This window comes from Eptatretus burgeri, chromosome 6 (genome assembly GCF_056783735.1).
Source record: "Eptatretus burgeri isolate ZD-2024b chromosome 6, Ebu_testis_v1, whole genome shotgun sequence".
NCBI classification, from domain to species: Eukaryota; Metazoa; Chordata; class Myxini; order Myxiniformes; family Myxinidae; genus Eptatretus; species Eptatretus burgeri.
This window is the reverse complement of record NC_140966.1, coordinates 46710467-46738182: the sequence shown is the minus strand read 5'-3', so window position 1 is coordinate 46738182 and position 27716 is coordinate 46710467.

The window sequence follows — 27716 nt, the reverse complement described above, 5'->3', positions numbered from 1 at the left end:
GTTTTCCTTGATGATCCACAGTTATACTATGTGAGATCTATCACTGAAACCCATAAAAATTGGAAAAATGGAGATTTCCTTGATGATCCACAGTTATACTATGTGAGATCTATCACTGAAACCCACTATATTTCTGGAAATTGTGATTCTACCTTGGAGTCTTGGATAGATGGTTATATTTTTGGAGACTTGAAATGTGGGTTCTGGCTTGATAACTCACAATGTGATACATATCTTGGAATCTCAACAGGAATGTGGTTATACCTTGGAGACTTGGAAAGTTGGGTTTATTTTGAAGACTTGAAATGCTACCACTCTTTGGGATCTAAACCTATCAAGAAAGTTCTTACTCCCTCTTTCTACATCATCAAACCTGAAAGCCTCAAAAGACAGAATTGGAAGAAGAGAAAAAAACATAAAAAATATACATTGTTCCTTCTGGAAAGAAAGTGCAGGCTTACTCCCCCTTTCTATGTCATCAAACCTGAAAGCCTTAAAAGACAGAATTGGAAGAAGAGAAAAAAACATAAAAAATATATATTGTTCGTTCTGGGAAGAAAGTGCAGGCTTACTCCCCCTTTCTACGTCATCAAACCTGAAAGCCTTAAAAGACAGAATTGGAAGAAGAGAAAAAAAACGTAAAAAAAATATATATAGGTGGAAATCTCATTTTGAAAAAGACATTGTGTTGGGCGAGGATTGAGTTGGGGTTGAGATTTTGAATGTGAGGGTTGGGGTTGAGATTTTGAATGTGAGGGTTGGGACACACACACACACACACACACACACACACACACACACACACACACACACACACACACACACACACACCAACAAACAAAAGTTAAGCCTTGACTATTCAGTTGAGGATTCTGTGTTTGGGGTTCACAGATCTAAGAACGTCCCCCTTGACACACATTATAGACTGTAATACACCTCGGACTTGTCCCTCTAGTGTCCACAAAGGTGTATAGTAGGATGGAGTGAAGGGACAACCCATTGCTCCCATGGTTATTATCTGCTTAGTTTTGTCTTTTGTAATTCCTGTGAATAAAATGAACCTAAAATTTCTTCCCCTTCCAAATCATATATCTTATAAGTCCAAGGAACCGTATCTATTACATCAACAATTTTAAAAAGTTCTTTCGTCCATCGTTTAGTAAAACCCTTTTCAAAATGAGATTTCCACCTATATATTCTTACGATATCACCAACTTTGAACTTAGGTTTTCTGACATTAATCTCTTTTTCATATTTTAATTTTGTAAATGTTTCTGATGGTTTCATATTTGTTGACGTGTGAATCGTGTTATTATACTTATCCACAATATCCTGAATAAAAGATGACCATTGTTGTGAACCGAGTTGTGTGAATTTTTATATCGTCTCTCTTTTAAGGTACGATTAAAACGTTCAACAACAACTGCCTTCCCTTCATTAAAGGTACTGTATAATGTAATACTGTTATTTTTTAGAAAATTCATAAATGTCTTGTTATAAAACTCTCTCCCCTCATCAGTCCACAATTTTTTAGGTTTTCTCTTACTTTTATTAAATATCTGTTGAAAGGCTAACATAAGAGTATTACCTGTTTTGTTTTTTAATGGTACAACCCACGCATATCTACTCCTCAAATCAATAACGGTTAAAGCATACTTGTACCCCTTATCATTATTGAGTTCAATCAAATCAGCAGACCAGATAGAATCTACTTCCTTGGAATAAACTTTCCTTCTCTGAAACTATGTGAATATTAGTTTATGTAATTCATCAGCTAATTGCTCTTCAGTCTTAATGGCATCATTAGAGCCTATAAGTTTTTTGAATTTCCAAGTCCAAGTTTCAATTTAGCACTGATCATCTTCTTCACAATGAACCGATCAACTTTTTCTCTCAAGGTTGGATTTTGTATCAGAGACAAATTATACAACATTTCTCTATCGGCTTCATGCTTTTCTTCCAACGTTGTGGTATTCCCATAATCAATATCGTGTCTCATGCACACTTCATTAACTCTATTGATTGGTTTACTCCAGGATTTAGGATTGTCTGCCTCATCTAATCTTTTATCCAAGTTTGTGCCTGGACCACAGAAAGAATACCCTGGTAGATGTAATTCCCCTGGTATTCCAGTAGTTGTAAATTTACTTCCTGATAAAAACTTTTGTATATCTCCTCCGAGTTTGTGTTTGGAGATAAATTGATTTTTTTTTGAACCACACACCGAACATATACCTTTTTGTATAACCCTGTTATTTTTACTTTTAATATATGAAATATTTTTAGTATTAGTTTTCTTTTTACATTTGAGACAATAACTCATTTATTTATGAGAAAAATTCCTGCAGAGTGCAAAAACCTTTTTAGTTTCCAACATGCACATTTGAATCTTAATTTTTAAAACATAAAGAATCCTTAGAAATGCCTTCACTCTCTCCTCCATTTATTTAAGAAAAAAAAATGAAAAACTTGAATTAAAATACATATCTTACCAATGTCAATAGTCTTGTTGAAAGTATTGCAAATAGACTAGTCAATTCTTTGTTTTCCTCCTCGGTGGGTTGAGTTATTTTCTGTAATACCACCAATCTTTTTTGAATCTCACTGGTTTCCATATTTTGATATTTATTCATCCACTCTCTTTCATCCCTCTCCTCCCTCTCTCTCTTCTCTCTTTCCTCCCTCTCTCTCTTCTCTCTCTTCTCCCTTTCATCCCTCTCTCTTCTCTCTTTCCTCCCTCTCTCTCTTCTCTCTCTTCTCCCTCTCCTCCTTCTCTCTCTTCTCCTTTTCATCCTTCTCTTTCTTCTCTTCTTCAACTCCTTCCTCATATCATACGTATATTCATCAGGATTTCTTGTTATTCCTGTATCCAAAATAATTTTTTTACAACCGGAAACCAATAAAATTTCTTTTGAATTTCTAAAAGAGCCTTACCTTTTCTTAACTTTATAATTTTTTCATTATTTAACATTCTAATTAAATCTAAAGTTGTTGGTTTATCAACATCAGCATAATGCCAATCTTTTATTGAAAATACCTCATTCTTATGTTGTAGAACATATTTATTAAAATACCGAATACCCTTTTCTTGAAGGTATTCTTGAACACAGAAATGATAATTTTCTTGAAGCCTTCTTGCTGTCATTTATGTATTAGAAATATATGTTAGAATAATATTATGGCACGAAACACCTCCCCATCTTCGCATAGTTAAATCATTTTGTATTTCCTTACTTATTATATATAATCCTGTTTTTTCTGTTTTCATGAGATAAACAAGGGCAAAACCATTATTATATTTACCCTTATTAAATTCTTTTATTTGTTGTTTACTAATCGTAGCCCCACAAAACTCATTCTCGATACCAAGTGGATAATATTCTTCCTTACGAGACTGATTTAATTGTTCCAGGTCTTCGAGGTTAATTTTAAATAACCAATTATACCCTAAATCATTCATATCATACCCCCATTGTTCTATTCTCATACAAACGATACGCCCTTCTTTATAAAAAAATTATTTTAATTCGAACTGTGAATTCTGTATGACCTGGAGATAATATCAACACTTCTGTATCTTTGGAATACACAGCCGTTTTATTTAAGTATATATATATATATATATATATATATATATATATATATATATATATATATATATATATATATTGTGATAAATCGCTTAATCTCAACAAGTCATTCGCGTCAGTCGGGCTTGGATAATTTTTTAATTTATAAGCATTTTTCATGTTAATATTTTTGGTTATATTATATTTATGTCGTTCAGCCTGTGCCTTTGTGTAATAATTTGATAAATCAATATCCAGTTCTTGAGATACACCAAAGATAGAACCATCTTTACCAACATAAGTCATTTATATTAGATTAAAAATAATATCATAAAATTTTTTATTTTTGTTGAGTTGAAATAACACATATAGACATAATTGACCACAACACTTGGAATTTAATTCTTGGACTTGAAATGTTTGATAAACACCATTCTGTAAGAATTTTATGACTTCAACAGGTGGTGGAAGACCCAAACTATCAAAATAATATTTGTCTTGACTATTAAAAATACAAACCCAATGAGAACCGTTCCCATTATTATCTTCTAAGTTCATAATAATATTCTTTGTATGTTTCGGCACATTTGTTAATTCATCTCTCATACAAATAACCACATTATGAATTTTTAATTTCTTACAATATTTAACAAGTTGTAAATTTGATGTTGTATTCTTTCCAAATTCTTTCAACCACTCATCAATGCTCATTTATTTATTAGAAAGATATAATCCATTACCTCTTTTCGTTAATTTTACACCTGCTTGTGCTATAGAAGAAAGCATATCTCCAACTAACAATCTCGCTTTATCAGGCAGACCAAGTTTTTCAGCAAAATCTACAATTACACCACTTCCACTAATTTGTTTCTCCAACTCTTTGTTATGTCTTTCCAATTCTTTTTGAGCCTGGAGTTGAGCCTTCCTTTCGTTGGCAGTTTTCACCGCTGTTGAAATACCGCCCGTCAATGCTCCAACCGCACTTAAACCAGCAAATAAAGGAATTAGAAGTGGGAGAAATCCTCCACTCGTTTCTCTTATTGAATATTTTTTCAACATTGGTTTTGTCATTTTAATTTTAAGTGAGCCAGTGTCATTCAAGATTTTAACCTGTTCTCTTGTGAGCAAAACATCAATTCTTACTGCTCCTATTCTCGGAATTGTATTAACGTTAATCGTACAAGGCTTTTGATTTTGAACACAAGGTGATAGTTTATGAAGATTGATTTGATTAACATATACCCCAGTTGGTACTTTGCCACTCATTTATTTAACAAAAAATTATGTGAGACTAATCATCACACCATTATCTGTATTAATCTGCAATTCTGTTTCTTCCAAAAGCAAACAATATGTATCAACTTCTTCACTCTCTCCTCTTTCAATGTATAGGGAAGTATCCACTCGATTAGACTTTATAGTTTCCTTTTGAGTGCTCAGGTCAAACGCATAGATTGTATACAAACTTTTAAATGCTGTCATATCCAAAATAGGTTCTTTATTTCCATTACTTTCACACACCTTTTGGTAAGACTTGTATGCTTCAGCAAAATCATTTTTTCCCAATTAATTTCCAATCTATCTCGTGGATAAAATGTTCCATCTAGAGAAACGCGAAGTTGTTTCACCTTAGCATTATCACTCAATGCATTATTCTTATCAGTCGCAGTATCACCATCTGGCTTTTTAAAAATGATCCACAGATATCGTGGCTTTCCTTCCAGAACACCCAAATTCCACGTGTAAGTAGTTTGGTTGAGTTTAACGTGTTGACATCTTCTTTTGAGGTATGATACACTGAGTGGTTTCTTTGAGTTAAGTCTTCGATTCAGCATCTCTTCTGTTTTAAGATTAGGAGTATATTCACTGATACACCAACTCATCTCCTCAATAACAAATTTATTCTGATCACTAAAAGCATTACCAACACCAAAAATCAATCGATTTTCATTATCATTCCTCTGTAGTTGAAATCTAATTTTAAGACCATACAGAACTTTATCATGATCACAAAATCCAAATATACCTTTAAGAGGAACTGCCACAGTAAAACTATTTTCTGCTTTTGTATCATCATTATACATTCCTTTCCTTTGAGTATATCCAGGGTCTGTGTTTGTTCCCGTTGACATATCAGGAATAAAACCTTTGACAGACCCCTTTCCCATTCTATCACTGAATGTATAGAGTGTAAATTTCATCATTTCAGATACAGCAGAGACATAATCAACCGCTTCAACTTCTTGTGTTCCAATATACAAACGCACACTATCAAACATTTTCCAGAAGAAATCATTTACAAGTGTAGCGTTTGTGTTATTCCCAGCTTTAGTGAATTTAAATTTACACAACAAGAAACTTTCGGAGAGATTCAAATAGGTTTGTTGATTATTTATTTCAAAACTTTTTGTACCATTCGTATTCCAGTCTGTTCCAGTTATTGCATTTACCTTGAATTAATCTTCTTTTTTAGTGGAGTTTGAGATAATAATAGTATCATCCAAATCATAGATACTATCAATTGCTTCCATACTTGTATTTATTTAGGAAAAAAGATGTTAAAACTTTTGAAACCCTGATCCAAGTATTTGAATTATTTTCTGTCGTTCTTGGGGGGACAACTGAGTTTTGCTTTTCTTAATTTCTTTTATTGCTTGTAATTTATGAGATTCCTTCTGAGCATCTTTTATACTCTTTACAGCACCTGCTACATTTCCCACAGCAGAAGCAGTTGAACCAATTAGATCTTTATGTTTAAGAATAGTTGAACCAATACCCATGAGAGTATCAATTATCCCATCTCCTCTAAATTGATGTCCAACATGGTCTGACAGCCAGAATTATTTAATTTTTTGACCTTTTTTTTTTTTTTTTTTTTTTTTTTTTTTTTTTCTGGATAAAATCACAAACTGGTCCAACACGTGGAACATGTCTTTCAATCCAGACAAATCTCACACTCTCACTATGTCTCTTCGAAAGGACCGTTTACAAAACCCCCCCATCCACTTTCTCAACAATCCTCTGGAAGAAGTCTTTTCTTTCAAGCTTCTGGGTCTCACTATCTGCCATGACCTTTCCTGGGAAAGTCACATTTCCAACCTTGCCTCAAAAGCCAGTCGCCGACTGGGAATCCTCCGTCGTGCAAAGTCCTTCCTCGGCCCTCTTGAGCTCCTGACCACTTACAAAGCTTTTGTCCGTAGCCTGATGGAGTACTGCTCTCCCCTCTGGGCTGGTGCTCCTGCCTCCCACCTTTCTCGACTTCACGCTGTCGAAACCAGGGCTTTTAAGATCATTGGCATCTCCCGCAATGAAGCTGAGTCTTTGGGCCTCTCACTCAATCACCGCAGGTTGGTCGGTGGTCTTTCTGTCTTCTACCGACTCCTCTCCAGCCTTGCCCCCTGCTCTCTCTGTGATTTGTCCCAACCACATTTCCACAGGGCGCTCAAGGTCCGCCAACAACCCCCTTCTGGTAAAACTACCAAAATCACGAATCACTGCTCATCTTCACTCTTTCATTCCTCTTTTTCCCGCCTTTGGAATAAACTTCCTCACTCTATTCTTTCCCATTCTTCCCTCCAGGCTTTCAAAACAGCTGTTCACCACCACCTCTTATCTTCCCCCATCCAAATCCTCGATCTTTTCTACCCCGATAATCCACCCAAGCCCACTTCCTTCAATTCTCCTGCTTTCCTTCCTGAAAGTCCCTTTAATGTCCATCTTCCCTCGCCATGTTCCCCGTCCCATCCCCATCCCTCTCCCTTCAACAGTTCACCTGTCTCTGTTCCCCAATGTTTTGTCCCTTCCACTCCCGCCCCTCTTGTCTCATGCCTCCTTGCTGTGAGTTGTGTGTTAGCTCTCATACGAGCCTCGACCAAGGTATACAAAAAAAAAAAAAAAAAAAAAAAAAAAAAAAAAAAAAAAAAAAAAACACCCCTTTGTCTCTTAGGTTTATAGTATCCTCTACCAAGATACATACCTTCACCCTTGTAGTATGGGGAAAGGAACATCCCATCCCCTGTAATTATTTTATATTTTCCCAACTCGTGTTTCCTCACAATAACCATCGTATTTATTTATTGGAAAACTTCACGTAGGTGAATTCTGATGGATATAACTTCTCCATTAAAAGAAATCACACGATTGTCTTGGTCGGTTATCCTAAAATTTACTCTGTGTATGGTTTTTCCTGACACAGGTAGATAAACCAAATTTTTGGGTTCCATATTGAATTTATAACCAATTGGGGTTGAGTATGCACTGAATGAAAATATTGTATTTGTTTTTTTCCCATCATTATAAGCACCATCAATCAAATCACAGTGAATTAACACCGAATTTATTCCTGAGGATATTTGAATGACATTATCACTGTAAAACGTCCCATTAGTTTCAATCTTTTTTGAGGAGAAACCCAATAACTCTCTAAATGAATTATCAATTGTGAAATCAACCTTGTAGTTATTTTTAACTTTAATCGTTGATTTTGAAGTATGTTTTTGAATGTTTATAACAATATTTTTTGGTTCATCACCCTGTTCTTTCATAAGACGAGCAATTTCGGAAGATATTAGAGAAATCTCATATGCTCCAGGTGAGACTGTTATCGTTTTGTATCCACTTCCCGGATTATAACTAAACTTGTCATTTTTCTCGGTTATATTAAATAAGGTATTATAAGTTTCCATGGACAATAAAGATGCTTCATATTCTTTTGTTGTGTCAAGTTGTAGTGGGTATGGGAATGAAGATGTGTGGTCGCTTGTTGTGAAATTGAAACTAAGGATTGTGCTTCTCATCTTATTTAATATGAGATAAAATGTCTTTATATTGATATTTATTAATTATTTTCATGTTCATCAACTGGTCTAAAATGGCTGATGCTTCATTAAAACAATTGTTATTTCCAGCCTTCTTACTGCCTAACAACAATAACAGTCTATTAACTAATTGCAATGGGTCATTTGGAAGAAAACTAACACCTGAACCAAGGATACTTAAAGCCTGAATAATGTGTTTCTCCTTCTCATTCTTCCTACTTTTACCAGAAAGAATAACCTTATAATTTAGAGTGCTCAGCAGATCAATATATTCTCTATCATCATTATTTTCCATATCCAATGGTTTATTAATATACTTTGATTCATCCCTCACAGTTGAACCTTGTCTTCCATCTTTTGTGAGAAGAAATATTAATCTCGGAGTTAGTTTAACAGGGGGTTGAGCAGAACCCAAGAACCTTAATTCATCATTAAATATCAATACCTTTTCTTGAACAAGATGAAATATTGCTGATTGTTCTGTTGGAATGAGTCCTGCTTTGGTTTTTGAATCCGCTGAATATTCATTGTTTTGAAGAGCATTCACAATATAATCAGGGGGTCGATTAATCTCTTCCAGTTGTTGAAATAAACCTTCATCATCATATTCTAATTCTCCTAAATGCTCTAATTCTTCCTCCGTCATTTGATCAAAATCTTTTAACATTTGAAGTTTTTTAGGAGTATATTCTACTGTGGGAACTGTGGAAACATCTTTCATTTTTTCTTGGGAAGTTTTTAAAAGTGGTTTAAAAAATTTCTCTTGTTTTCTTTCAAATGCTTCTTCACCCGTTAGTTTCTGTCTGCGTTTCTTCTTTATGTCTTCCTGTTGTTTTACAACTTTTGAAACCAACTCTTGATGTTCCTTAAATCTTCTTGCTCTTTCTTTTGCATCCATTTATTTATTGTAAAATATCATTTAATGAATTGTAAAGATCAACAGGGAAATTTTCCTTTTCTTCATCATTCAAGTAGATGTGTTCAAATAAATCCTTTTCTTTAAATATTTCATCAAATTCTTTATTAACATTAATGCGAGTTGTAATTTCTTCTTCACTAATCCTTGCATCTCTGCTTTTCATACGTTTGCGTTGAGTTTCTTCATCAACATCAAAACCGAATGATAAAATCTTCACTCCGCTCAGATATTTAATAATTTGTCTCGTTCCTTCTGGATTAGTTTCTAATATCCCAACACCACCAGATTTTAGTTTCCTTAACTCACTCTTACAATGTGAATATTTTGTTGTACCAAGAGAAACCTCCTCAAATATTTGTCCTTCATTCCTCAATCGCATATGTTCCTCCACTGAAATATAGTGATAATCTTCACCTTTTACTTCTCCAGGTCTTATTGCTCTAGTTGTTGTTGATACAATGCGTATCACGGTGTGTTTTTTTAAGTAAATTTACAATATTCTCATTTGTACGACACAAGAACCTTGATTTATGAAAGTTTTTTTCCAGAAGCAGATTTACCCACAAGATTTATAATAATAGTTGTCATTTATATATGTAATTGTTTATAAAACAAAAAATATATCCCTTAATACCTCATCTTGTTTCACAACAATATATTTATATTTTTCAGTTGTGTGCTTCATGTAATCCTCAAATTTCTTTTTACAACATAATGTAGAACAATTATCTCTCCAAAAATTATTGATATCTATTGAATTTAACTTGAATAAAATAAAAGTATTAGCATTGTTTCTGATGGAACGACGAGGAAGTTGAAAGTACGATTGACTAAGATAAATACAATTACAAGAAGAATGTCTCCCTCTTGTGTAGTAGCTGTCCATTACCGTTTGGTTTCTCTCATTAACACAATCATCAAAGATAACGAGGTTCTTTTTTGATTTATCCAAATCTTGGGGAGACGGTATATCATCCGTATTATCACTAAGAATACAAGTTATAGGATTTGATTTCTTTTTACATCTCTGTGTATCACAAAATAGTTGAATTATATCTTCAATGTTATAATCATTTAGGTTTTTTTGACGTTTAAATAAACCGATTAAATCTTCTTTTTGAAGACCAGCATTAAAACCTTGTGAGAGTAGTTGATACTCTGGTTGAAAACTCGACTTTGTGAAAATTATTAAATTATCATAATCTAAAAAGTTGGGAGTGAGGAGCATTTTTAAAAGTAAGCAGGTTTTTCCACATCCACTTGAACCAACTATGAGACATCTTAATGAATTTGGGAGATTTTTATGGTTGTTAAATTTTATCTTATTTTCCCAAATAGGTAAAAAATCATTCATTTATATATTTGGAAAACAGGTTATTTAATTTATTATTGGCTTTTTTAGAAACTCTATATTTTATCCTAAGTTCAGGTTTAATTTCAAGATAATCCATTATTTTATTTATACAATATCTTGTGTTGATATTTCCCTGAAAATTACATCCATGAATAATATATAACAACAATCCTTTGAACATTTCTCTTATACGTTCAGTTTCTTCCCTTGTAAGGAAAGGTGTGTTATCACCCTCATACTTTACATTCATTTCTCTAATCAATCTCGTAAAGTAATTCATTTTTGGTGTAAATCTAAAAGAATTATTTTCCTTTTTATATTTTTTATTATCATTAATTAGAAGATAATCACAGAATATACATTGTTTATAGGCTTTTGACTCTGTGTTTAATCCCCATCTTTCACACGCAGGACAATTCTCAAATTTGTCATATGGAGAATCAGGAAAGCCTAGCATATTTATAAAGTAAAACTTTACTTTTTATTTTTATTTTTTTGTATACCTTGCTCGAGGCTCGTATGAGAGCTAACACACAACTCACAGCAAGGAGGCATGAGACAAGAGGGGCGGGAGTGGAAGGGACAAAACAGTGGGGAACATACACATTAGGTGAACTGTGGAAGGGAGAGGGATGGGGATGGGACGGGGAACATGGCGAAGAGAAGATGGACATTTCAGGGACTTTCAGGAAGGAAAGCAGGAGAAATGAAGGAAGTGGGCTTGGGTGGATTATCGGGGGTAGAAAAGATCGAGGATTTGGATGGGGGAAGATAAGAGGTGGTGGTGAACAGCTGTTTTGAAAGCCTGGAGGGAAGAATGGGAAAGAATAGAGTGAGGAAGTTTATTCCAAAGGCGCGAAAAAAGAGGAATGAAAGAGTGAAGATGAGCAGTGATTCGTGATTTTGGTAGTTTTACCAGAAGGGGGTTGTTGGCGGACCTTGAGCGCCCTGTGGAAGTGTGGTGGGGACAAATCGCAGAGAGAGCAGGGGGGCAAGGCTGGAGAGGAGTCGGTAGAAGACAGAAAGACCACCGACCAACCTGCGGTGATTGAGTGAGAGGCCCAAAGACTCAGCTTCATTGCGGGAGATGCCGATGATCTTAAATGCCCTGGTTTCGACAGCGTGAAGCCGAGAAAGGTGGGAGGCAGGAGCACCAGCCCAGAGGGGAGAGCAGTACTCCATCAGGCTACGGACAAAAGCTTTGTAAGTGGTCAGGAGCTCAAGAGGGCCGAGGAAGGACTTAGCACGACGGAGGATTCCCAGTCGGCGACTGGCTTTTGAGGCGAGGTTGGAAATGTGACTTTCCCAGGAAAGGTCATGGCAGATAGTGAGACCTAGAAGCTTGAAAGAAAAGACTTCTTCCAGAGGATTGTTGAGAAAGTGGATGGGGGGGTTTTGTAAACGGTCCTTTCGAAGAGACATAGTGAGAGTGTGAGATTTGTCTGGATTGAAAGACATGTTCCAAGTGTTGGACCAGTTTGTGATTTTATCCAGATCTGCAGTGAGCGAAGAAGCTGCTGCTTGCCGGTCTGAGGGATGACAGATGGTACGGCAGAGGGTGGAGTCGTCGGCAAAGAGAAATAGAGGATTTTAGAGAAATAGAGAAATAGAGAAATTTTAGAGAAATAGAGGAAATAGAAAAGAACAGGGCCCAGAACGCTACCTTGAGGAACTCCAGCCTGCACAGGAAGAGGGGATGAAAGAACTCCATTTAGTTAAACTGAAATTCATCTATACTTTCAGTTGTATATTGACTCATATTTAATAATATTACCATCGATATCGATATACTTTTTTTCATTATCAGATTCAACGACAACATTTTTTATATTAAAGGTAATTTTAAAATGATCGTTAATTACTATTGAATGAAATGTCATTTCACCTGATATATTAACATCCTTTATTTCATCAGGATTTACATCTTTAGGGTTGTTGAAAAAAATACAAATTTCTCCTTGCATATTACAGATGGTCTTATCTTTTCTTTCTAAAGCTTCATCCATAAGGTTTTTGTTTTTTGATACTTTTTCTTGTTTCATTGCTTTTTCTAGTTTTGAATATATTACTAGAAGGAGAGGAGAAACTTTTGTTAGAGATACTTTAATTGATGTTCTACCAGGTATACTAAAAGCCCTTCCACTGAAGGAAATTGAAGAACTAATATTATTTACCATAATAGTTTTTATCCAATAGTTGTTATATTTATCTTTGTTCAATTTTACATCCTTGACATATTTCTCAGTATCTTTAACAAATGAAGAGATTGATTGAAACTTGTCTTTTGTGTCTTGAAACATTGTATTTATTAAGTGAAAAAGTTGGAGGATAAAATGGTTTTAAGCACAGATTCACCTGTAAAATAAACGAAATTTTCATCAAGAAAATTTTAGTTTAAGCAAAGATTTATTACATAAATATGGTGAATACAACATACTGCGATGTTTGTAATCACAAATATAAACATTATAGAAAACACCTCCGAACCAACAAACACACATTTAATCTGTTTCATAAAATATCTCCTCTTGAGTTGGAAAGAAAACATTGTGATATCTGCTCAAAGGATGTTTTGAAGAGTAATTATAATAGACATCTTCAATCACAAAAACACAAGAAAAATGAGTTTAAAGTAAAGGGAGACTATTATATTGAAAACACTGATGGGGCATTTAAAGGGCATATAAAAATAAGGATTTTTCAATTTGGAGAACCCGGTCCATCATCAATAGTTGAATCAATTGAAATAGTGAAACCTGATGTTGAAAAATTTATTAAAAAGACATTAAAAGAAATGAAAACTTTAAAGTTTTATATGGGAGTGAAAATGAATATGAAAAGACAAGATGAAGAACAAACTCCTTATATGAGAACAGATCTTTATTTTATAACATCATTTCAAGATTTTTTGAATAGTGGGGTTTATGAAGAACTATCAAGACAAGAGGAGGATGTTGATAATACAGTGGTAGGAAGTGGATTCAATATTTTAAAAAATCATCTTTTTAGATATACGCATTCTAAAATCAAACCCTCTTAAAGCTTCTTCTTATATTGAATTACCAAAAGAAATAAAACTAAAGAAGGCAGTTGTTAATATTAAGAACAATGATAATAAATGTTTTCTATGGTCTGTTCTTGCTCACTTTCATCCACCAAAATGTATTTCAGAAAGAGTAAAACAATATATGAAATATGAGAATACCTTGGACATTAAAGATTTTAAATTCCCAATGCCACTAACAGATATTCCTAAATTTGAGAAAAAGAATAATCTTTCTATTAATGTATATGGATTAACGGATACAAACAAAGTTCAAATATTAAAAATTTCAAACAACTATAAAAATGAAGAAACACACATTGATCTTTTATATTTTAGTGTTGGAAAGAATTCACATTACACATACATCAATAATTTATCAAGATTAATCTCTTCTCAGGTATTCAGAACAGCAAACAAAATATATCCTTGTAAGCGATGTCTTAATTCATTTCATACAAAAGAACGATTAGAACAACATTCAAAATATTGTAGTAATCAGAAATCAGCTGTAATTACAATGCCTAAACCTGGTGAAAAGATTTCTTTTGAAGATTATAATAAATCTATCATGCACCCATTTGTGATATACGCTGATTTTGAGTGTATCCTTAAAAAGATAAATACTGCTTCTCCTAATCCAAAAGAATCATATACAAATAAATATCAAAAACATATTCCTTGTGGTTTCTGTTATTATATCAAATCATCTGTTGGAGAAAAGTATAACAAACTTGAACATTATCGTGGAAAAAAAGCTTCACAAGAGTTTATAAAACGATTAGAAAAGGATTGTATAAGACTCACTAAATTAATGAAAGAAACAAATGAACCGATGAAATTAACCAAAGAAGAAAAATTCGAATTTAGAAAGAACAATATCTGTCATATTTGTGAGGGGGAAATTAAGGAGTCTAAAGTTAGGGATCATTGTCATCTTACTGGTAAATATAGAGGTCCCGCTCATTCCTGTTGTAATCTTAATTATAAATTACCTTCTTTTATTCCAGTCTTTCTTCACAACAGCGCCAACTATGATACACATCTATTTATAAATGAACTTTCAAAAACACCAGGGAATATTTCTGCCATAACAAACACAAGTCAAAAGTATATTTCATTTACAAAAATGATATTCACAAAACCTATAACTCGTATTAGGTTTCTAGATTCTTACAAGTTTATGGGAACACCACTAGCCGACCTTGCATCAAATCTAAGCTCCATGGACTCTTTTCCAAATCTTAATTCATTCTTTCCAAAAGAGGAAATTCTCACTAAAGAGGAAATTCAGATTAAAGAGAGAATTCAAAGTAAAGAGGAAATTCTAATTAATGAGGAAATTAATGAAGAAATTCTAACTGAAGATGAAATTCTAATTATAAAGAAAATTCGAACAATGAATGAAATTCTAACTAAAGCGGAAATTCAGATTAAAGATGAAATTCTGATTAAAGAAGGAATTCTTATACGAGAGAGGAAATTCAAACAAGGAATGAAATTCAAAGTAAAGAGAAAATTCTTACAAGTAAGGGAATTTATCCTTATGATTATATGGATTCATTTATAAGATTTAAAGAAACACAACTTCCTTCAAAAGAAAGTTTCTATAATAACCTTTATGAAGAAGAGATAAGTGATAAGGAATATAAACACGCACAAGAAATATGGAAAATATTTAAGATAAAGAGCCTTGGAGAATATCATGATTTATATCTAAAAACAGACGTTTTATTGTTTGCTGATGTGTTTGAGGCTTTTAGATCACTCTGTCATAATAAAAATTGTTATGGATTAGATCCTGCCCACTATTTCACAGCTCCTGGTTTAGCTTGGAGTGCAATGTTGAAAATGACAAAACAAGATATAGATTTCATCAGTGATGTTGATATGCTTTTGATGATTGAGAAGTCCAAGAGAGGTGGAATATCACAAGTATGTTCAAAAAGATATGCTAAAGCAAATAATAAATATCTTCCAAATTATGATAGTGAAAAAGATAGTAATTATTTGATGTATTTTGATGCTAATAATTTGTATGGATGGGCAATGTCTCAATCTCTGCCTTATGGTAAATTAGAGTGGGTGGAAGAAAAGGATTATGAAAAGGCTTTGATGAATATTGTTATTTCTTCTCAAGAGGAATTGAATGACGAAGAAGAAGGTTATTATTTTGAAGTTGATTTGAGGTACCCGAGTGATCTTCATAATAAGCATAAAGATCTTCCTTTTGCATGTGAGAAAGAAACCCCAAAGAAAGAATGGTTAAGTGATTATCATAAAAGTTTTAATATTAAAGGTAAATCAACAGAAAAGTTATTAACAACATTCTATGATAAAGAGGGATATGTTTTGCATCAGAGAAGCTTGAAACAGTTTTTGAGAGAAGGATTGAGAGTAGCTAAAATGCATAGAGTTTTAAAATGTAAACAAAGTCCTTGGCTGAAAAAGTATATTCAATTCAATACAGATATGAGAGCAAATACAAAAGTTAAATTTGAAGGGGACTTTTATAAATTAATGAATAATGCTGTATTTGGAAAGACTATGGAAAATGTTAGAAACAGGCAAAACATTAGATTCGCAACATCTTGGAAAGAAGCTTCGAGATTGATAAATAAACCAAGTTTTGAGAGAGAAGAGGTTTTTTCAGAGAACTTTTCTGCAATTCATATGAAAAAGGAAAGTATTGTAATGGATAAACCAATTTATATTGGAACAGCAGTTCTTGATTTATCAAAGATATTGATGTATGATTATTTGTATTATGACTTAAAGAAAGAGTATGGTGAAAATGTTTCATTGTTGTATATGGACACTGATAGTTTTATCCTAGATATAAAAACTGATGATGTTTATGAAGATATGAAGAAAAATATTGGAGTATATGATACAAGTAATTTCAGCAAGAAGAGTGAGTTATTTTCCAAAAAGAATGAAAAGGTTATTGGTAAGTTTAAGGATGAGTTGGGTGGAAAAGTAATGATTGAGTTTATTGGATTGAGAGCAAAGGCATATGCTTATAAGTATGGTGATCAGATTGATAAGAGGTTAAAGGGAATAAAGAAATATGTAATAAAGAAATCAATAACTTTTAGAAATTACTATAATTGTTTGTTGAATAAGAAAGAAGAATATAGGAAAATGAATACAATAAGAAGTTATAAACATAACATATATAGTGAAGAAGTAAATAAAAAGGCATTAGGAGCCTTTGATGATAAGAGATTTATTTTAGATAATGGAATAGATTGTGTTCCATATGGATATTGTATGATAGAGTGAATAGAATAGATTGTGTTTTAACGATGGGAAGATGGGTTAGGGTTTTTTAAGGGCTACCGCCGCGTTTTTTCACAATATATAAATGGTTAAACCAAGTATTAATCAAACTAAAGAGTGGAGAAAATCTCAGTCTTGGTATATAAATGGAAAACATAATGAATGTGAAAAATATCAAATAAGTCTTATTGAAAAAATAACTAAAACAAAGGTAAATAAAACAAATAAGCGAATCAATTTAAAAACTAGTAAGTTAGAGGATGTAAAGAAAAAAATGAATATCCTTGAATGGACTGAAAACTTTGATGGTTATCAATTGAACAATGAAAAAACAATTTACTATAATCTCAAAATGATATGTGGCTCAGGAGGTGGTCAAACAAGAGCATTAAGAGAAGTTTATCATTTCGTAATGGCACAAAAGGGGTATCTTAAAAAATATAAAGATTCAAATGTTTTGTTTTTCAATATTTTAGATGGGGATTATTGTGCAAAGAAAATTGAACTATTGAAGGAATTTGAGAATGAACAAATCTTTATAGGTTCAATGAGTGAGCTAAACAATATGCATCGGTTATTTGATAAAGAGTGTCCCGAGGCTTAGACGTTTCAGATATTTCTTTAGAATCACCTTTAACAAATCTTTATCTTGTTGTATGGGTTATTTGAATAGAGAGCCCCTAGGTTAAAAGGGGAGAAAAATAAATATACCTCGGGATAAAAAGGGGGTTTATTTTTAGGGAAAAAAAAGGGAATCGCTGAAAATCCTCCATTCATTTACATAGGGAAAAGTGAGCCAGAATCAGTATTCTTACCCTACTGATATGTATGACATTTGAACCGCCCCTTTTCAAATCTGATGCTTCACTCACGAAGTGGGGGGGGAGGCTCATGCACAGGGTAGAGGAGGAAGGTAGGGGGTGAGGGGTGGGAGAGGGTATGGAGTGACTTTGGAGAATTGACTTGATTGACTTGACTTGAAAGTGGGGGGGGGAGAAAGTGGGGAGAAAGCTGCCTTTGACTGACTTACATCAAATACTCTTCACTTGACAAATTAAAAATTCATTAACTCCAAACATTTTGAATAAATATTGTATGCCGACCTCCACTCATTCATTCCTCTTCCCCCCCCCCCCCCAAATATGGAACCAACTTCCTCACTCTTTTCAATCTCATTCTTTTCTCCAGGGTTTCAAGACAGCCGATCACCACCATCTCAGATCAACCGTCATCCACAACCATGATATTTTCTACCCCCAATAACCCTCCCCATGCCCATATCTTTCCAAGTTTCCAGTTTTGCCTTCCACTTCTGTGATTGAGAGTGGTTTTTTTTTGCTGTATCCGTCTTGCTTATCCCGTGTCGCCAGATTGCTCTCATTTTTTCCCCATGTCCCTTATACCTCCAAGTCTCCCTACTGTTGGTGTGTCCCTCCCCCTCTTCCTCCTATTCTTTTCGTTCTCTTACATCCAAATCCATTCTATGTTCTATCTCCTCCATGAGCCTCGACGCTGTTTCCAAGAAAGCCTTTAAAAAGAGACCAAAGCCATGTTTATCTCGTGTCCCTAACCAGTCAATCAATTGTACCGTGCCAGAGATGCCAAAAGGACAACTTTGCCACATAGCCATGCAATTCGTTCTGCTGTGTTGTCCAGAAACAAAATGGTATACCTTATTCAAACAAGCCCAAGCAGCAGCAGCTCTTAGCAGAAAGAAAATATTTAAAATAACCTCATTTGCAGATTCCCCCTTCAGAGTAAGAAGTGCCATTAATCAAATTGCACTCACAGCAGTAACAGTAGTTTCTTGGCATCACTTGCAGAAATCGTTTTTGCCACTAATGTGGACATTTGTCAAAGGTAGCTCTGTTTTCCTCTTAAGCATTGCCAGGAAGATTACAGACAATACCTCTAAGCAGATCCCTAAGCTGAGATTAAAAGGGGGGGGGGGCAGGATGTAACTCAAATTCAGAAGAGGGCACTTGGGAGCAGGATAGGGCATTAAACATGAGGGGGGGGGTTGGAGGGGGAAGGGAGTGCAATTTGTTCCAGATATGTTTAAAGTATTTCTTTCTCTCAGATACGTGCCATGCTCTGTCTCTTCCTGGTTTGCAGTTACGTGTGCCTGAAAAGATTTCAAGGCTCGAAGCCAAAATGACAGTTCCCAGAGGGGGAGGGGGGGTCAATGCAGTTTAGAATGATATTCACTTTTTTCAGGGTAATCAATGTATATTCAGGAGTTAGGACGTAGCTTCAGAATGGTGGGGAGCTTTTGTAATAAGGGCTGGAAGTGGGGTGAAATGTCACGATGGTTCATTCTTGCTCGGGGTCTGATCCAGGCAATTCCAATATTTATCTACTATCTTTAGATCTTCTTGGTTCAGCTTCATCAAGAGTAGTTACAAAAACTATCAGCACCTGCCAGCCTATCAGGGAAGCGGGTACACCAAATGCTATGGCACCATGATGCTGCTCCGCCATGATATATTAAGGGTGTACGACCAGTATAAAGGGCTGGCAGGGTGGCCTATAAGAGGGATGCACACTCACGTCTGAGCTGTCTAGCCTGGGTTTGAATCTCATCCAGCTATAATCTGTCAACCTGGTATTCCACATGCATGTGCTTGTACTCTCCCTTGGGTGGATGTACAACTGGGTGTTCCTTTATAGGTATTAGTTGATGGACATCAAAGATCCCATGTGTCCTTTGTGAAGATTAGGGGAGCTATTGCCGTTACCATGAAGAAATTCAAATTCCTGCCATAACTACTGCTGGTAAGGTAATAGCAAACCACCCAGGAGAATCCTTGCCAGGAAACTGCTTTGGCAGCACCGATGCTCTGAAACAGAGTATGGTACATCAGATTCAGAATTGGAACCAGTATAAAAACAACCTCAAAACTGGGGCCTGTGGCTGTTTTTGAAGGAGAGGTTGCCAACTCAGAGATCACACACAAGAGTACTGCAAGCAATATCAGTGACAGCAACAACAACAAAACGAGTCTTGTTTCTATTTTTACTTTAACTGTCATTAGTCATATTGACAGTAAACCAAACAGTAACATGGATTTTTTTGGGCCCTGTTCTGGAATGCAGATAACCCACTTTCGTTTTTGAAGTCAATTTGAGGTTACCAGCTTTTGGAAGTGTGCAGCACATACAAAGCCCCCTGGAAACATCAGGAACATCTAAATGAACAAGTCAAGTCATCAAATAGATTCACAGTGAAAATCACTTTTTATTCCAAATGTAATGTTCACTCATTTAATTTTATATTTTTATATTTTTGTGGTGTATATATTTTCATACACAAGGTGGTGCTGTCACACTGTTATAAAATGTGCAGCTTCTTATTGTGTCTGCAGCACATGGCTGTGGGAAAGGAGGAGGTGGGAGCTGGGAGTGCTGGTAATAAACTTGGAGGTCCTTACATTACAAGATGAATTACAAAAGCCACAGCAGACAATGGACAAACACATGCCGATAGTAAAACATGGAATGCGAATCTGGGTTCCTCACATCATGAGGCAAGGGTTGAGATAAGAACACGATATAAACAGGACAACCCAGTAACCAAAGGGTCATTTGCCATCTGTTATGAGTTAATATACATCTATGAAATGGTGGATCTGACGAGATAGTGCAGACAGGCAGTGCACCTCTGCACTGTTTCATAAGTGTTTGACTTTTGGCAAGAGCATCAGAGATAGGACAGTGCATGTCCTAAGTCCGAACCTTCATCAAGAGTATGTGGCAGTGGAGAGACAGAGACAGAGACAGAGAGAGAGAGGTTCTGAGGTGAGAGACCACTGTAGGCCCGACATGGCGAGCCAGCTGAGTGTTGCTACTTGACACTTGCTGTCCATTTGTTGGACCTCTTCATCGATCCCAATGATACATCAGTAAAACAGTCTCACATTGCTTCACTCTCCTGCTAAATTCCTGGCAACTTCGTTGCACACTTTTGGGCATATGTGTTATATGCCTTTTTAATTTTGAATTTACTGTATATATTAATTATATATTATATCTCTATTATAATACCAAGCTTGCACACTAAAAACTCGGCTCGCCGTCACACGATCCCCATGAAATTGCTGTGGCACTTAGCGGACATGACGACAATGTTTGGGAAGTCTTGGCGTTCCATAGTACCACTTGCATTTTGCACAATGCGTATTTTTGTCATTTCCCGTGTACGGTCTGTCGTCTGCTACCAGCTATGTTGTACTGCTATCCCGTGCATGTGCACGGGTATCACTAGTATATATATATATATATATATATATATATATATATATATATATATATATATATATATATATATATATATATATATATATATATATATATATATATATATATATATATATATATATTGTTACGGATCTGGAAACCATTTGCATTCAACATACAGATGTCCCAAAAGTCAGTTATGTCATTAAGTATGTGTGGAGTCAGATCCCTTTCCTTTTGTCTAGTGGGAGAATCAAAGGCATGCGTTGCGATTTCTTTTTAGTTAGGTTATTAAATCTTTACATCCAACGAACCCTCCTACAAACAACCAACAACCATTCCATTCCCCATCACGATCCACTACCCACCCACTGTCTACAAGCACTTTGACTTGCCAAGGCAGGGTCTTGCAGTCGTTCCTTGCCGCTTCCACCAACGTTCCTTCCACAAACGTTGTAACTCTTGCACGACGGCCTGTGCAACATTGATACAGTTACTCGTCAAGTACAGTCAAGTTACTGTTACTCCGGGGCGTGGAGGAGTGGCTGGGGTTTCCTGGCAGGGGCCATTGCAGCGTTGATACTGTTACTCGTCGAGTGTGGACCCGCGTGGAGGAGTGGCTGGGGTTTCCCGGTAGGGGCCAAGGCCCTGCCCCGGAAAGGTGGGCCGTAGGACCTGTCCAATCAGAGGCATACAGCGAAGTGTGTTCACCAAGGCCCCTCCCCGTTGAGGGAAGTCCATAAATTCCTGAGCACTCTCTGAGGTAGGTGGTCTTTTGGAGGTCTTGGAGGGCCTTTGTGAAGTTATGGAGAGTCTTTTAAAAGTTCTTTTGAAGAGTTTTTGGTGGGCGTCGAGGCGGCGAACATGTCTCTGCTGGCCCTCTAAGAGGAAGGGAAGAGTGACCCCGACCCCCTCCGTGGACCCTGATCATTCACCACCCGAGCTCCACCACGAACCTCGAGTCCCACACGTGTGACTGGGGACCAAACCAGCGACCATTGTCAGGTGCCGCATCGTGGAGCATGCCTTTCCTCCGACGGTCAGGTACACCACCGAACTCTGGCTCCCAGCTTATCTCTCTCCACGGCTGTGAGGGTCCAATAAAGACTCTGGGTTTCTTTTCGTTGTGTGTGTGTGTGTGTGTGTGTGTGTGTGTGTGTGTGTGTGTGTGTGTGTGTGTGTGTGTGTGTGTGTGTGTGTGTGTGTGTGTCTGTGTGTGGTGCCCGTCTTTAAGTAGAACTGAATAAGTGTTTTGGATCATTGTAAATACTTCTTGCATATTCGCGTTAAGTCTTGCTTTGTGTCTTAATTTACTGTAAATAAAACTTGATGGACATGCCCCCAGTTCATTCCGGTGTATTCTTGAATTGGTCCAGCATGGTTCGGATCTGAGTTTAGCCGGGTTTTTATCCCCGATAATCCGTTCATTCCAGCCGGCACGGCTTTGGCAGTTCCGCTCGGCTGCACCCGAACCGGAGTTGGTAGTCGGTAGTTGGAACTCTACCGCAGTCGGTAGCGTGACCCGGTTAGAGCAAGACGTGCCGAGGGCACGGTTTCCCCAGTAGTCAAAATCGTGTAGTTAATTAGGTAAATCGGTTATAGACAAATAGACCCTACGCTACGTGGTTGAAATATTGGCGACCACGGTCAGTTAGACGACCCGCCGGCTCGCGGAGTTATCCGCGAGCAACGGCCTACAATTCCGGGGAGTTTGGTGGGAGACGACGCAAACCTCCCCACCTAGTGGTCGTTCTCGCCACCGACCCTCGGCCCACAACAGTAAATGTGTGTGTGTGTGTGTGTGTGTGTGTGTGTGTGTGTGTGTGTGTGTGTGTGTGTGTGTGTGTGTGTGTGTGTATGTAGGTAATGTATTTGCATTTTTGTATACATGCAAATTGTGTTTTTTTCTTATATTTGATGTTATGTAAAGCTCATTGAGAGATTTTATCAAATGCTATGTGTGCTATACAAGACTTAAATTATTAAACATCATCACACCATTTGAAAGCCTTTATCCCTGAGCAGGGGTGAGCTTTTTTGTGGGCTCCAATGGTACCCTTTGTTTGTGGTACCCTTTGTTGTGGCAATGTTTTTATGGCCGGATGCCCTTCCTGACGCCAACCCTTTAGTCGCCTTCGACCCATCAGGGATAATGACCAGTATCCTGGTGCTCATTTCGCCAACCTTCGGAAGGATGACGGGCTGAGTCAACCCCCCTGATGCTAACTCAGCGGCCAGTGGGGCTCAAACTCAGGACCCCAAGGATCCCAAGCCACCGCCTGAACCACTGAGCCACACCAGGCTCATATTTAAATTATTAAACAATGATGCTTATTATTATGGCACTAATTCATCCATGGCACTAATTATGGCACTAATTCATCCAAACTAATGTTGGCCAATTTCGCACACCGTCCTCACCCAAAAATTGCCAGATTCTGCATGATTTGGCCAAACAGATCATAAACGGAAGCCTCTTGGCCTGAGAGCTCACCAAGCCAAGTGTACATATTTTTGTCCAGCTCACCCGGCTAACATTTACATGGTGGAAATGGGGCACCAACCAGTGAGTGTTCGTATAAGTACAGCAAGCTCTAAAAGAAAGTTGCAAATGCGAAAAGTAGTTGTAAAGGCAACCATCTCTTAAATCATTCCTTGTGAATATATAATGGGCAGTGGGTCATGGTGATGTTAATTCACAAACAAATAACATAATTTGGAATTAGGAATGAAGATATATTGAAAATGCAAAGGAATCCTTTTCATGATCATTTACATTGAAAGTACTGCAGGTGAGCCAGTTTGATGTCCCTTCCAAGAAGACAAACATTCTTTAGCGAAAATGAAAGCGCACGAAAGCAACACTAAAATAAACTTAGGGGCAATACCCCTGGGCACTCATCTGGCAGCGGCTGGATAAGATAACCAAACATTGGCAGGAATGGATGACCCACAAAATATGTAACGGAGAAGAAAGTCAAGACTTATGGTTTATTATCTTTTTTAATGCCATGAACAAACTTTGGAGCATTACGGGTGATAAAGGTTGTGGTCTAGTTTCATCGAAATTGTGTGTGTAGTTTCTAAGAAGTAATTACCTCTTTTGGGGGGCAACCCCCCCCCATGCACCCCCTTATACCCTGACTCTTTTTTAATGCCGTGAACAAACTTTGGTGCATCACGGGTGATGAAGGTTGTGGTCAAGTTTCATCAGAATTGTGTGTAGAATTTGATACAAGAAGTTGCAAGTATTTGTGGACGGACGGACGGATTTATTTTATTTTTTTCACCCTGTGCCTGCTGGCAATTTATTCGGGCTCGAACAAGCAATCATTGATCCCACAAGCACAGGAATAAAAAAAGTTGATCAAAAATCCATAAAATAACCCAGGGCATGAGGCACATAAAAGAACCAGAGTTACAGAAATCAATGTGAATAAGAAGAGAATGTCCCGATCAGAAAATAAATCATGCTTTTCAAATATGTAAAGAAGAAAGTTTGTTTGTGTATTTGGTTGTTCGTTTCGCATTCGGACCCTGCAGGAACCAATGCAACTAAACTTTGCATGGCCTCGTCTTTCATCCAGAGGAAGGTCGAGGACTATGTTTGGGTAAAAAACAAATAAATTGAAAAAAAAACAAAAAAGAAAATCACATAATTGGTCTTCAGTCCTCGAGTGAATATGTTCTTATACACTGCCTGGGTTTTTCCCAGCAGCTCAAGATTGGTAATTAATACGAAACCATAAGGCCAACATTCCACAATTTGTCATGCAGAAAATATTTAAATACGAATTTCATTGAATTTCTCTGGACAACGCCGGGTATTTCAGCTATTAAACTATAAATGTCTCGGTCTAATCTAACTTAACCCATCCTTAATGAGGCAGATGCTCTCAAGAAGAGAGTCACACACAACAGGAAAAAAATGTGTTCGAAGATGCGGGGACAATAAAATAAACAAGTAGGGTAGTTGAGACCTGATCGATCCGAGCAAGACACCCTCGCCTAGAATCGATGAGACAAACAGGCTTCAGTTCTCCCACACAAAATGTGCTGAGAGACGGGTCTCCAGCCGGTCTAGGCAAACTCGGTGTTTGCGTCATCTGACTCATGGGACCAGTTCCTCATTGTAATAGGCAGAAGTGGGAGGAGGGGGGGGGCTAAAGAACCCTGGTGATGCTGTAATAAGTTCTGGTGAGGCCTTGAGAGGTTGGTAGAGATGGTGCAACCGCCTCACTATGCGAATTATCAGCTAAACTCATGACACAACCTTCACCTGTGAGGTTCCCAGCTCTCAACTGAACTGTCTCCTTCAAAACCCAGTTCAAAAATGTCCCTCCTGTGATGTCATCAGGTGCGCTGGTGTGTGGTGTGTCAGGTGTGTCATCACACATTGATTTCCACGCCCGAGTACACCATCGATTGGTCCGATTCAGATGAGAAACCTATTGTATAAATAAATGATAAATAAAGCCCATTTAACAGTTAAAACTACAAAGGGATGGATCATGGAGGGGAGAAAAAACACTGCCTGCTAAAGACCTAACTGTCTTGGCAGACCAAACTAAATAATTGGGATTTACAAGATATCTATCCTCAACATGTGAATTGTGATATAACGAATCTTCGAAGTCGGCCGAGGCTGAGCAAAGTGAGGTCAAGGCCATTTATTCCTCAAACGTGAAAAACCCTGGAACCCATGCCTACGGAAAACAGACTTTTTGGAACGCCGGCCGAATTTTCCATCCAAACATCATGTAACTTTGTTCAATAAGTCTCCATGGGTAGGCACTCCTATGTTGAAAGTTTTGTGTCAATCGCTCAAGCAGTAGTGGAGAAAACAAATTTAAAAGCAAATAAAGGTGAAAAAGTGAGGGCCTCGGCTGACGTCGCACAACATGTTCAAGGATGGTTGTGGACGCCTATTACTAGTTTGGAATTGAACCGAAAAGTTTCCATTTTTGTTACAATATCATGCATTAACAGGTGATAAAATGGCAAAAAGCAGTATGAAATCCCACCAGACGCCATAATAAGCGCTGCCACATAAGTAATGCATCTGTCATGTTTTTGTCACCAATTGTGGCTCATCCGCAGGGTTATGGGAACAATACGACACCTTCCAAGGCCTAAATGGATTGTTTATTTCCTGATAGTGCCACACTCCACATGCACACCCTTGTAAGATGGAACATGTCAGGGTACAGCATCATTCTTCCTCTTCTCGTTCTTCTTTCGTATGTAGCACACGGCTGTGGGGTAGCATCAACGACTGAGAGTGCGGCTGTGCCACTGATGCAATGCTCTCTGCTGGTTATTTAGGAATTTAGAATTTGGCCATTGCACCCACAATCGCTTGCCTACTCTTGACGAAGGACACCATGAAGCCTTTAACGTCCACCGACGAATGCTGGCAGATGGGACACTCGTTTAACATGTATCCAAGGGACCACACACACATTGATGAATCACTCTGCCTGTGAAACATCGGGATGACAGTTTTTAGCAAGGTCAGGATTCAAACCCAGGCTAGACAGCTGAGAGGTGTTTGCGTAGCTCGAGGCCATTCTGTCAACCCTGCAGCATCATTGATAATTATGTATTATATTTTGTGTAGACCATAGGAATGTTTATTAGTTATTTTTAGAATGGTTTGTTGTGTTGTTTTATATTGTTAGTTTTATCCTTCTGCAATGGACTGTATTTTTTGTCTGCTTTTCGTCGATCCTGACAAAACCGTATGAGAGCACAGGAAGAGGCCATTAAGCCCATCAAGCCTGCACAATGGCTGTTTGTCCATTCTCTATCCTTTTTGAATGCTCAGCATCAAGCAAGCAACACGTACTTCTTTTAAAGGTCTTTGGTATGAGTCCGCCAGGGTTCAAACAATCGACCTCCCAGACTCAGGGCTGATGCTTTAACTATTTTACGCCACTGAGTTTGGTTACCTTCAATATTTAGTGATTAATAATTATATCATGGGATTTGTCACCAACATGACTAACATTTCAGCACATCTATGTGCTGAAAAAAAAAATTGGTTCTTATTTTATTTCCTTTCCCATTTAATTCTCACAAAAATTGTTGTTCATCACTTCCACAGGATGAGCTAGTTCTCTACATTGCACTTCATAATTGGCATTGATTTTCCTTCTCAATTGTTCTTGCAACAGGGTTTCATCCATCCATTTGGACCATACTCTGTACAGAGTGTCGGTGCTGCCAAAGCAGTCTCCTGGGCTATTGGGCACAATCCTGGATGGGTCACCACTCCGAGGCAGGATACTTGAATGGCTCAATCATCCCAGCAAGCTGGTACTCATTTTGCCGACCTCAGCAGGATGACAGGCTGAGTCAACCCCATCTGTTATTAATTAAATGGCCAAGCACGATTTGAACTCAGGACCTGAAGATCCAAAGCCTGCCATCCTATCCATTAAGCCAACACCAGGCACAACAAGGTCTCAGTGAGCTAATTTGTTCATTCAGTCCA